General features: G+C 37.8%; 1 long non-coding RNA gene across 1 annotated transcript; it reads left to right on the forward strand.

The window, feature by feature from the left end:
• Positions 1–7,108: 7,108 nt before the first annotated feature.
• On the forward strand, positions 7,109–9,742 carry LOC140169064 (uncharacterized). The gene is made up of 3 exons (XR_011861337.1): positions 7,109–7,208; positions 8,436–8,563; positions 9,197–9,742. It is a non-coding gene; the product is annotated as an uncharacterized lncRNA (long non-coding RNA).
• Positions 9,743–10,191: the final 449 nt, after the last annotated feature.

A 10,191-nucleotide genomic window follows, 5' to 3' on the forward strand; every position in this document is an offset into this window, starting at 1 on the left:
TTTCAAGTAGATACATGAACATGATGCATACGAGTATAAAGGAAACATATGGACACATAAAACCTAAAAAGGTAATTTTCTGCCCTTCATATTCAAATAGTGCACCAATTATTGCAGGTCCAAGAAAAGCAAACATACTCGTTGTCATTGCTATACTTAACGCAATATCTCCTTTCTTTGTTGTGGGTAAATAAATTGAGTTAATTGCAGCAAAAGCGTTAGGAGTTATCATTGCATCAGACAGTCCAAGCAAACCACATGCAACCATCACTACGATGAAACTTGAAAACATACCAAACAATATGTTCATTATCAGAGATGCAATTAAACCCACTAACAGAGGGACTTTACATCCAAATGTATCGCCGAGAAATCCGGATAATGGTGATGATAACACTAAAATCACAGGAGCGACCAATAAGACACTCAAGACGAACCAAGAAACGGTTGTTCTAACATCATCATCTGCCTCCGCTTTATCTGTAGTTACGTTTGTTAGGTTCTCAAAGTTTAATCTAAAATTGTGTCCTGACCATTGCGTGTCAAATTCTACAGTTATGTTCATAGGCAACGTTATCTTATTCTCACCATTCGCCACCCATTTCCATTGCGCGAGAATCGGTACAGTCAACGTAAAGCTTATTTTCTGTAATGCTAATGCACATAGGTATACAAGAAAATGTGCGAATTCGACTTTCTTCTCGAACAGGTTGCACGATTCCATATTTTTCTCAGACATGTCGGCTATTTTTCAAAGATGTATCAACCCAACTTACGGGACCATTGGACGTCCAACCATATAAGAACTCCTGGAAGTGGCAACCCTAATTAGCATGAGGCGCATATACATGTATGTAAATAGCGTATTGTTATTCAAATTTGCGCTCTGACTTATAGAGAGCGGTAGTCATGTTATGTTGGTCCTCGATGCGTCAGGCATGTCAAATTGCTGAGTGAATGTGTATAAATCCCCTTTCTGTATAGGTTATAAGCTAGTATATTTCGTGTACCAGTTTGTTATAACTAAAAATGAATATCATATTAAGGGATGGGGGTATGAACGTTTGGACAGTATTTATTGTGGGACATTAGAGTACATCAGACATATCGAATTGCATCACCATGCAGTTATTGTTAACTACATGTATGCACACAACACAGGGGCACTCACAATAGGCAATTGATCCGTACTGGTAGCGCTGTGTTGTAGATATAGCAGATGAACTAGTTAGCGTCATATATCAAAAAGTATAAAAGCTATGATTTTAGTACTTTCTCTATGTTTCAATTACTTATTATTTTCAAAATATCTGAATTTTAACCCGGTACAAGCTTTAATAACGGGGGACCATGCATTTGTATGAGAAAGGAAATCTACATCTTATCCAAACTCCCGTGTTAATCCAATGCACATTTTGCTTCACCGGGCCGCCCTGACTTGGTCGCATTTGCAAGAGGAGTGCCACGAAACCGTAATAGGTACAAATTTAGTACTTTCTGTCAATCAAGTATGGTTTATTCTCTACATGTCAATCTTTATATTATTAGCATAGTCCTTATAATAACGGGGGACCGCCTTGATAAGGCAAAAAAAAAAGGTTTGTCTCAAAGCTGACGAGTGATCTGAAAACAAATGCGAAATGCGATTTTTTTTTCCAACTTGATATTTTTATGGTGTGTCAAAATTGAAAATTAGTGTGGTGGCTGTCGAATTCAGCAGTGCCAGTGTTGTCTATACCCATCATTTCCAACACACAAGCTATCGGAGCACATGGATTCTCGCCGTTAAGTATTTCTAAAGCAACATCTTTTAGTGTGTTCGTAGTTTTGGTTTTGTGTAAAAACCATCCTTTCTCTTTATTTTTCCCGGATAATTTGATTTTCAAGATCACAAACTCGGATGATGCTGCCGCTGAATCCATGATGACTTCGGGTGGGAGGATTAATACTCGCCATGTATTTAATATTTAAATTAAACAAACGTCATCGTGCGTCATAGTCATTCATATTGCCACGCACGTAAAATGACAACATTAAAAATGTTGATGAATATTCAGCGAGTACTCGAGTACATGGTGTACAATTAAGATTTTTTATTGTAGGATCGGTCTTAAAAAATAATGTATGATTTAAATACGCATGCAGGTGTGTCGTTCAGACTACAACAGTGTCATCGTAGGTGACTTTTTAGTTAGGCTGTTTTAAATTCTTGATCCAGGAGACGCACTGTGCGATGTTCGATGTTTTTTGATATTTTTATTTTGAGAAAAAAAATCTGATTTTCGCCGAATTTTTCGGGAAAAAATTTAAAAAAAAAAAATTTTGAAATAAAAAAAATTTCTGCATTTCTTTTTTTTCAAATCGCGCGATTTTACAAATGCGCGCGTCAGCTTTGAGACGAACCTTTTTTTTTTTCCTAAGTAAACGATAGTAAACCAGTGAAAAAATACCCCCAAAACTCAGTCAGTGGAGCTCCGCCCGTACATGTCAATAGCGTCATTATCGATTGGATTAGTCGACCGTAGCGGACAATTAAATCGCTCATTGGATTAATGTTATCACGTGGTAAGAAATTTGCATTGGACAATCGATTACTATAATGGTTTAGTACTGCATATTTCGGTTTAATCTTCACTAAGCGGGTTTATGGCTGAAAAGGTCACGATGAATTTGCCGTGGACAAAACTGCACTATGTTCTGAATACGAAGGATTTCCTTCTGACTTTGATTTTGATTTTTGAAATTCGCAATGGAATACACATTTTATGGCAAATGATTAAAAATTGATATTTTTGATATTTAACAGTACTCGAAGTAAACTTTATAAATCTGATGATTTATACTTAAAGTGTAAGTAGGTGGGATAAAAAGCCGACGATCAATTGAAAATTTTGACCTTTCGTATTGAAGATTTTTTCCCCAAAACACCAAAAAAAATTAGGTCTTTTTGGGACAAAAATCCATATCTTCAATATGAAAGGTCAAAATTTTCAATTGATCGTCGGCTTTTCCTCCCAGCTACACACACTTTAAGAATATATCATTAGATTTATGAAATTTACTTCGAGGACTGTTATATATCAAAATGTGAAAAATATCAAATTTTAATAATTTGTCATAAAATTTGTATTATATCGTGAATTTCAAAATATGAAAACTATTTGACATCAGAAAGACATTCTTCGTATTCAGAATGTAATTCGATATGTCTGATGTGCTCTCATGTCCCACAAAAAATACTGTCGAAACGCTCAAAACTTTCATTCCAGGTCCCTTAAGTATGTTAAGTGTATACACTTTGAAATTTACGTGATTTGAAGTGCAGAGCTCCGAAATCTAGCTAAGTCGGATGGTGTGAAATTCTGCTGTGTGAGCCCCTCTGCATAGTAGAATTACATTCATAAAACATTGAATTTAACAGATATATGTGCAGCCAACCACAATTTATCGGCATTTAAAAGGTATGTTAATTAACAAAGATAAATAATCAAGAATACAAATGACAATTTAACCAGTAAAAAAGCCTGAAATCTTAAAATGTTGCCACGTGATTTCCCGAACACATGATATGTCAACATGTGACCATTTAGTCAGATTTACCGTTTACATTTGGAGTATTGGTGCATGGCTTGCACACAGTCGTAGTCAACTGTGCATTTCTTTACCTCCTTATAAAATACACCTTTCCCGCCCCATGCTGAGCGCCTAATGCTGGGAGCCAAATAACATTCTGTCTGATTAGTGCAGATTGATGTTTTATTTTACTTGTCAGGTGTCAGGTGGGATGTTATTTGCCAATCTTAATTAACATATTAATCAAGGGGCCGAACATGAATTGTTCATAACGGATCGATAACTGGACACATTTTCTAGCTAGCAAACCAGCGGGATTTTTCATAGGTTTTGCGTTGTTAATAGAACAACCTTGAATTTAGTGTCACCCGCTTGGTCCAACCGATCGATTTGAACTTACCATTGGCCTGGAGAGGAGGCAATAAATCAATACTTCATAAAGTGAGGATCAGCCAAGCACGAAAGGTTTCTTGTTTAGCGCAACTAAAGTACATACATTTTAAGTCGCTGGTACCCAGTTGAACTGATTTGATGGGATTTAATATCTAGGCTAACCGACAGATCGTTCTACGGTTTCACGATTTAAATTACTATATGGTCCGAGAAGGCATTGAGACAAACAGAATGCATGTGAAATGTTCCAAAATAATGTTGACGATCGAGAATGAAAAGAACCGATTAACTCTATCATGTTTGTCTCCCTATATGCACAAGTGCGTATATTTTATGGCCTTTACAATATTTTCTTATGTTCTTGATTATAGGCTGGTTCTGTTTTGGAAAAATCGCGTTCCTAACGACAAGTTTGCGTAAAAGTTGGCAACCAGCTTATTTTGGTTAATTTGGCTATGCTAAACTCGAATCTGTTGTCTGCCAAGCAGTATTTTAAGACTGTGACCCTCAAAAAGACCCCAAAAGACCACATAGGATCGTATGGATGCAAAAAATAAATTTATTCCAATAACACTTTCAAACATGTTGAATTATTTGTCTGGCCCCACGGATCCCAGAAATGTAAAGTTTGTGCGCGTACGACCTATAATTTAGAAGCTATGGGGCACTTAAGGTCAAAGGTCTATTTGCTTGTTGTGCATGGGTCACAAGTTAAAGTTGCTCCGATTTTCGTAAAAGTTGAGGCATATTGTTCGCCTAGCTTAGAAATTTCAGAAAAGAATAGTTTGCACTATCTGCGATATCTAGTTAATATGTAGAGATGGATGTAGAGCAAGTGGACCAGAACGATGGAAGCTAAACCGACTAAATGCAGAAGTCTGGTCATGAAGAAGTCAAACATTGTCAGGACAAATGGAAGGATATCAACAACCTATGCACCATATGACCCACAACTTCACATCATCCATGCGATTTTTCGGTCAAGAGATATTCAAGGATCTGAACGACAATGAAGTCCGATATGGTGTTGAGTCCAAACTGAAGACTCTCCTAGAGAGAGTAAACAATGACCAAGTCAACAGCATCGCTAAGATGTGGATATATGAAAACCACAATGTGAGCAGGATATCTCGGGAATCCAACATCTATTGCTTCCAAGTGTCATTCGCCCAAAATCCTCAAGCTGTGGCTACACGCTACCTCAAGAAATGGGCAGGCCTGCCGAAATGGGCCAACACCTCTATTCTCTACAGAAAGAGAGATAACACGGGCCTCCAATTGAAAGCTTTAACACCTCATTTCAAATGTATGCAGTTGGTGAAGTACCACATCATGAAATACTCTGTGGATGAGGAGACACAGTCCATCTATGGTCACATAGAGAAAAGACATAGAGGAAAGAAACAGTGGAATGGTGTGAAAAAACTACATGACAGAGAAAGACATCTTTTATCAACGAGCTATGCAGAGGGCAACATGGTCGCCAGGGCCTGGGCTTTATCAAGGGTCAGAAACGCCAAGAGCAGATGTCTAAGCAAGAGCATAGGAGCACGCGATCATCCATTACCAAAGATGTCTCAGAAGAGCACCTACTTGTCATCTTATATGGAATGGCAAAACAAGGTCGCTTCCTCGGATGGGAAACAGCCATGCACATGGACACATGCCCTACAGATCCATGACAAAGGGTTTGCTTGGTATACTAAGGGGTGCTGGCTTGGCACGTTGGTTTTAACACCTTATACCAACAGTTCCTGGTCTGAAAGAAGGGATTAGCCACTACTGTAATGTGATTCCCTGATGTCAACAGTTGCTGCACTGTAGAGGGAATGTTCCCGGGAACAAAACGCTCAACCCACCACCGCCCGTCCCAAGTCGGGGGCAGTGCAGCAAAATGTTAGATTGATGGAACAGGATTTATAATATGTCTACCTGGGCTTGATACAGCAAACAACAACTTGCTTCATCTGTACACGTCCTTAAAAAACAACGATTGCAGATCAAGCCAGGAAGCAGCCACTCCACGGCTATGGAATTTCACACACAGCAAAGAGTTAAAAGATATGTAGAATTCCACAGTATTCTATGGCATTTGTACTTATTATCATCTATCTTCTGAACTTCACATCGCAGGTAGTAGAAACTATTCTTTTCCTGAATCCTTTGAACTTGAGGAACAGTTTACATCAATTTTTACGAAAATCGGAGCAACTTTAATCTGTCAACCCTGTGCAACCTGTTGAGCCTCATAATGTTATAAATATATGTCCTACGCGCAAATATGTTACATGTTTGTGATCCGTAGGCCCAAAAGAGTAATTTGACATGTTTTTTAGTGAATTTGGAGCGTGTTTAATTTTTACCCCTGTATGATCATGTAGGGGTTTGGGCTTTTTTAGGGTCACGGGGTTCGAATACGGCTTGGCAGACAAAATATTTGAATTCAGCATACCCGAATTAACTAAAATAATTTAGTTGCCAGGTTTAACGCGAACTTGCCGCTAGATCCCTAAATAAGCACCTTATTTCCAAAATAGAACCAGTCTAAGGTATCAGATATAAAATAGTTATGATAAATGAATTCATGGTACAAATAAATCTTCATTCAATCGTCCAGCCTATACTGTGTCCATACTTGTGTTCTCTTCAAAGCACGTATAACTAGATTATCAACTTTCAACATGGGAACACAAGTAATACAAGTAAAAATGCATAGGCTTATATCAGTGAAAAGTGGTCTGGTTGCAGAGGTGGATCCATGATTTCAAATAAGAAAGGCTACTTATATCTCAGCCTCCCTCATTACAATATTTCTCAGGTGCAGTTTTGTGATAAAAGAGACATATATTAATGTAGTCATAAATTTTAGTAATTATGTATCTAAAAAGTATAAAAATTATATAAAAATAATTTTTTATATTTTATTCTATCATTATTCTGTCATTCTATGATATTTTACGGTTGTCGCATATGCAGGTGCCGTCATAAGAAATGATATAATGTAGTCATAAATTTGGGTGCTTATATACATAAGCAATGTAAATTTATATAACAATTAAAAAATATTATGAGATATTTCATAATATTTTAAGATAATAAATATAATGCATGAGACAGAATAGTCATAAATTTGATTAATCATAAGTATTATAAGTCAATGTGTTATAATCAAACCATCATTATATCGCGAGACTAACGGAGGGACAGGATTGCAACCAAAGATATTGGAACATTCATTTTCGGTAAGCTAATTGATTTTAAACAGGGAAGCGATTTAAAGAATAGTGTGGAAAGTACAATACATCATAAAACGACTGTATTAAGCACATTAAGCGCATAATGCTGTTCACAGCGAAATGTGTTAAATCTCAAACGTATTAATCTTATAATAACGTTTCATTTGCTTATATAGCTTGTTTATATTGTTAAATCAAGTTCCAAAGTGCAGTATAGTCAACTTTATCAGTGATTTGCTCGACAATTAACGTTTATGTGCGCTAGGAGCACAGCATGGGGAAGGGTGTATCCTTCGTGAAAGAGAGCACCAAACAAATCCTAACTCTAATCCTAACCCTAACCTTAACCTTTATCCTAACTCTAATCCTAACGATAACCTTAACATTTATCCTAATCCTAACCCTAACCCTAATCCTATTAGTATTTCGTGCTCTCTTACACTAAGGATAAACCCGGGGAAGGTCAAAATGCTCACTTGAATAACAACGAAGATCCACGTCCATATCTGAAGTTAAGCGTATACGAGTAACGTGTATCAAGTATCATATGATCATTAAATTCCACCGTCCTAACCCTAACGCTCCTAGGGCTTTTTGGCGTCTGGAAGGGAAAGAAGGAAGGAATAAAGAGAGAAAACAAACAAAGAAGTTGTTTGCACTGGGTGGGATTCGAACCCGAGACCCCTCGCATGCCATGCACTAGGTCGGCGACACTTAGCCACGGATCTTTCGCTGGCCTGGCCGACGAAAGCGTGCCCATATATCACTTAGGGTGATTGCGTCATCACATCTCGTGGGATGCACGCACGCGCAGTGCATATATCAAGTAGTATTTTGTAGTACCCAGTACTGCTAGGGTTAACAGACTTGACCATGTCTCACCTCCTATTTCAACTAAATCGACGGTAATCGACTACTGTTGTATGTAGTGAGCTCTGAATATTTTACCACAAATTGCCTCAGGTAAAATCACTTCCTGAGAATTAAACACCAAACAAGGTCACTTTATGTAGCTTATTAACCCATCTGCGTCATTATAACTGCCTCTTGCTATAAAGACAGCCTGGTAATCTGGTCACTTCACTCAGTGACAGGTACTAACCTTGGGAGCGAATCCAAGTTGTGATTAACTCTGTTAAGGCATTGGCACCTAATGAACGCATTATGCACTCTTGAGGTCTAAACAAACAGAGATTGTAAACATGGTAAATGTTTCATGAATTTATCTTACAGTAAATACAATTATATCACATCATGATTCAACATAAAATCGTCATCCTCTGCGCGGTGATCTTGATGGTCATGAATTCATCTATGATCTGTGAAGTTGATGCAGCTGTTGATGAACCCGAGACCAAACGGTGAATATGATAATTTTCTATTCTATTCTATTATTTTGCGTCTTCCACTCACCATAATGGTATTCATTTAATGTTATTCTGTGATATTTTCGACCGTACACCAAAATGGTTTCTGTCTATACAAGTATGATAAGTATGATAAAATTGTGCGTCAAGCTGAATTTTATACTACATTGCTGAGCGATAGCGATTGGTATTGTAGCCAATCAGGGAGAGCTCTTTTTGTTGCTTTGGGAAGAACGCGCTACCTCATTGGTCAAGCGCTCGTCGTTCAGCGATGGAGTATAAATTAAACTTAAGGCACCGCAGTCAAATTTGTTCAATCTTGGATTCGGCCGTCGATACTGCTTCGATATTTGTCATTAAGGGATGGGGTATGAGCGTTTGGACAGTATTTTTTGTGGGACATGAGAGCACATCAGACATGTCGAATTGCAAATGATCTTGATTTTTTGAAATTCGCAATGTAATACACATTTTATGGCAAATGATTAAACATTGATATTTTTGATATTTAACAGTCCTCGAAGTAAACTTTATAAATCTAATGATATGTACTTATAGTGTATGTAGCTGGGATGAAAACGAGAGGTTGACAATCCTTTCCTTTTCCTCATGTTATATTTATTACAGCGCACTCAGGCCCGAAAGAGCACTCAGACCAAGGGAGGAAGATGATGTTTCCAGAGCACTTAGGCAGGATGACGAACTTCAAGATCTTTCCGGAGCACTTAGGCAGGATGACAAAGATGTTTCCAGAACACTTAGGCGGGATGAAGATGATGTTTCCAGAGCACTCAGGCCCAGGGGGGATGGTGATGGTGAATACGGCTATGAAGGCCTGGTGGAAAAATAATTCATGAGTAGAGACAAGAACGATATAGTTTGAGTGGGTTTACCTCCTTTCCGCTTTTTGTTCTTTAAAATGACCTGTACCCGTCAAAATGTCAGTTTATGAGGCACGGAACATCACCGTGATCATAATGACTAACAAAGTCGCGGGAGGTTCTTAGGGGAAAGGTCGGTATAGGGATTTGTGACAGATTTAAGGTGTATTTCAGGGTTTTGGTGTACATTTTTCCAATTAAAAATGGGATTCCTAATGGTATGGAGTAAATTCTAAAATTTGACAAATTTACCACATAAATTTTGAACAAGAAATAAAACTCACGAAGTATACTTGGATCGTTTTTTCGTCGAATTTGTTATTTTAGGGTATGTGTAATTATTATACCAGCCGCATATCCCAACGTAATCCAAAATGAAGAACCCATCGGAGGAGGGCGTACTGTAAAATTACGGTCTTTATCTGCATGCGCGGCGCATCTTATGGAAACATCACGGAAGCACAAAAACCTAGTGGTCAAATGGCTCCGTTTTAGCTGATAAAATGTGGGTTTTTTCAAGTTCTTTCACCCGATTTAAATATCAAGTTATGAATGGATTTCGCTCAAACTTCTCAAGGGGCCGTGGATTTACCCGATGTTTATGTAACGTAAGGTAGAAAAATAAAAACTGACGCATTCTCCTGCGAGATTCGATGAAAGTGCAAAATGTGACCACTTTAAACTTCAACGGCCATTATTTCAATGTTCATTTTCTCGGTAAAATGACGATTTAGGTACACG

Source organism: Amphiura filiformis, chromosome 14, assembly GCF_039555335.1.
Source record: "Amphiura filiformis chromosome 14, Afil_fr2py, whole genome shotgun sequence".
NCBI classification, from domain to species: Eukaryota; Metazoa; Echinodermata; class Ophiuroidea; order Amphilepidida; family Amphiuridae; genus Amphiura; species Amphiura filiformis.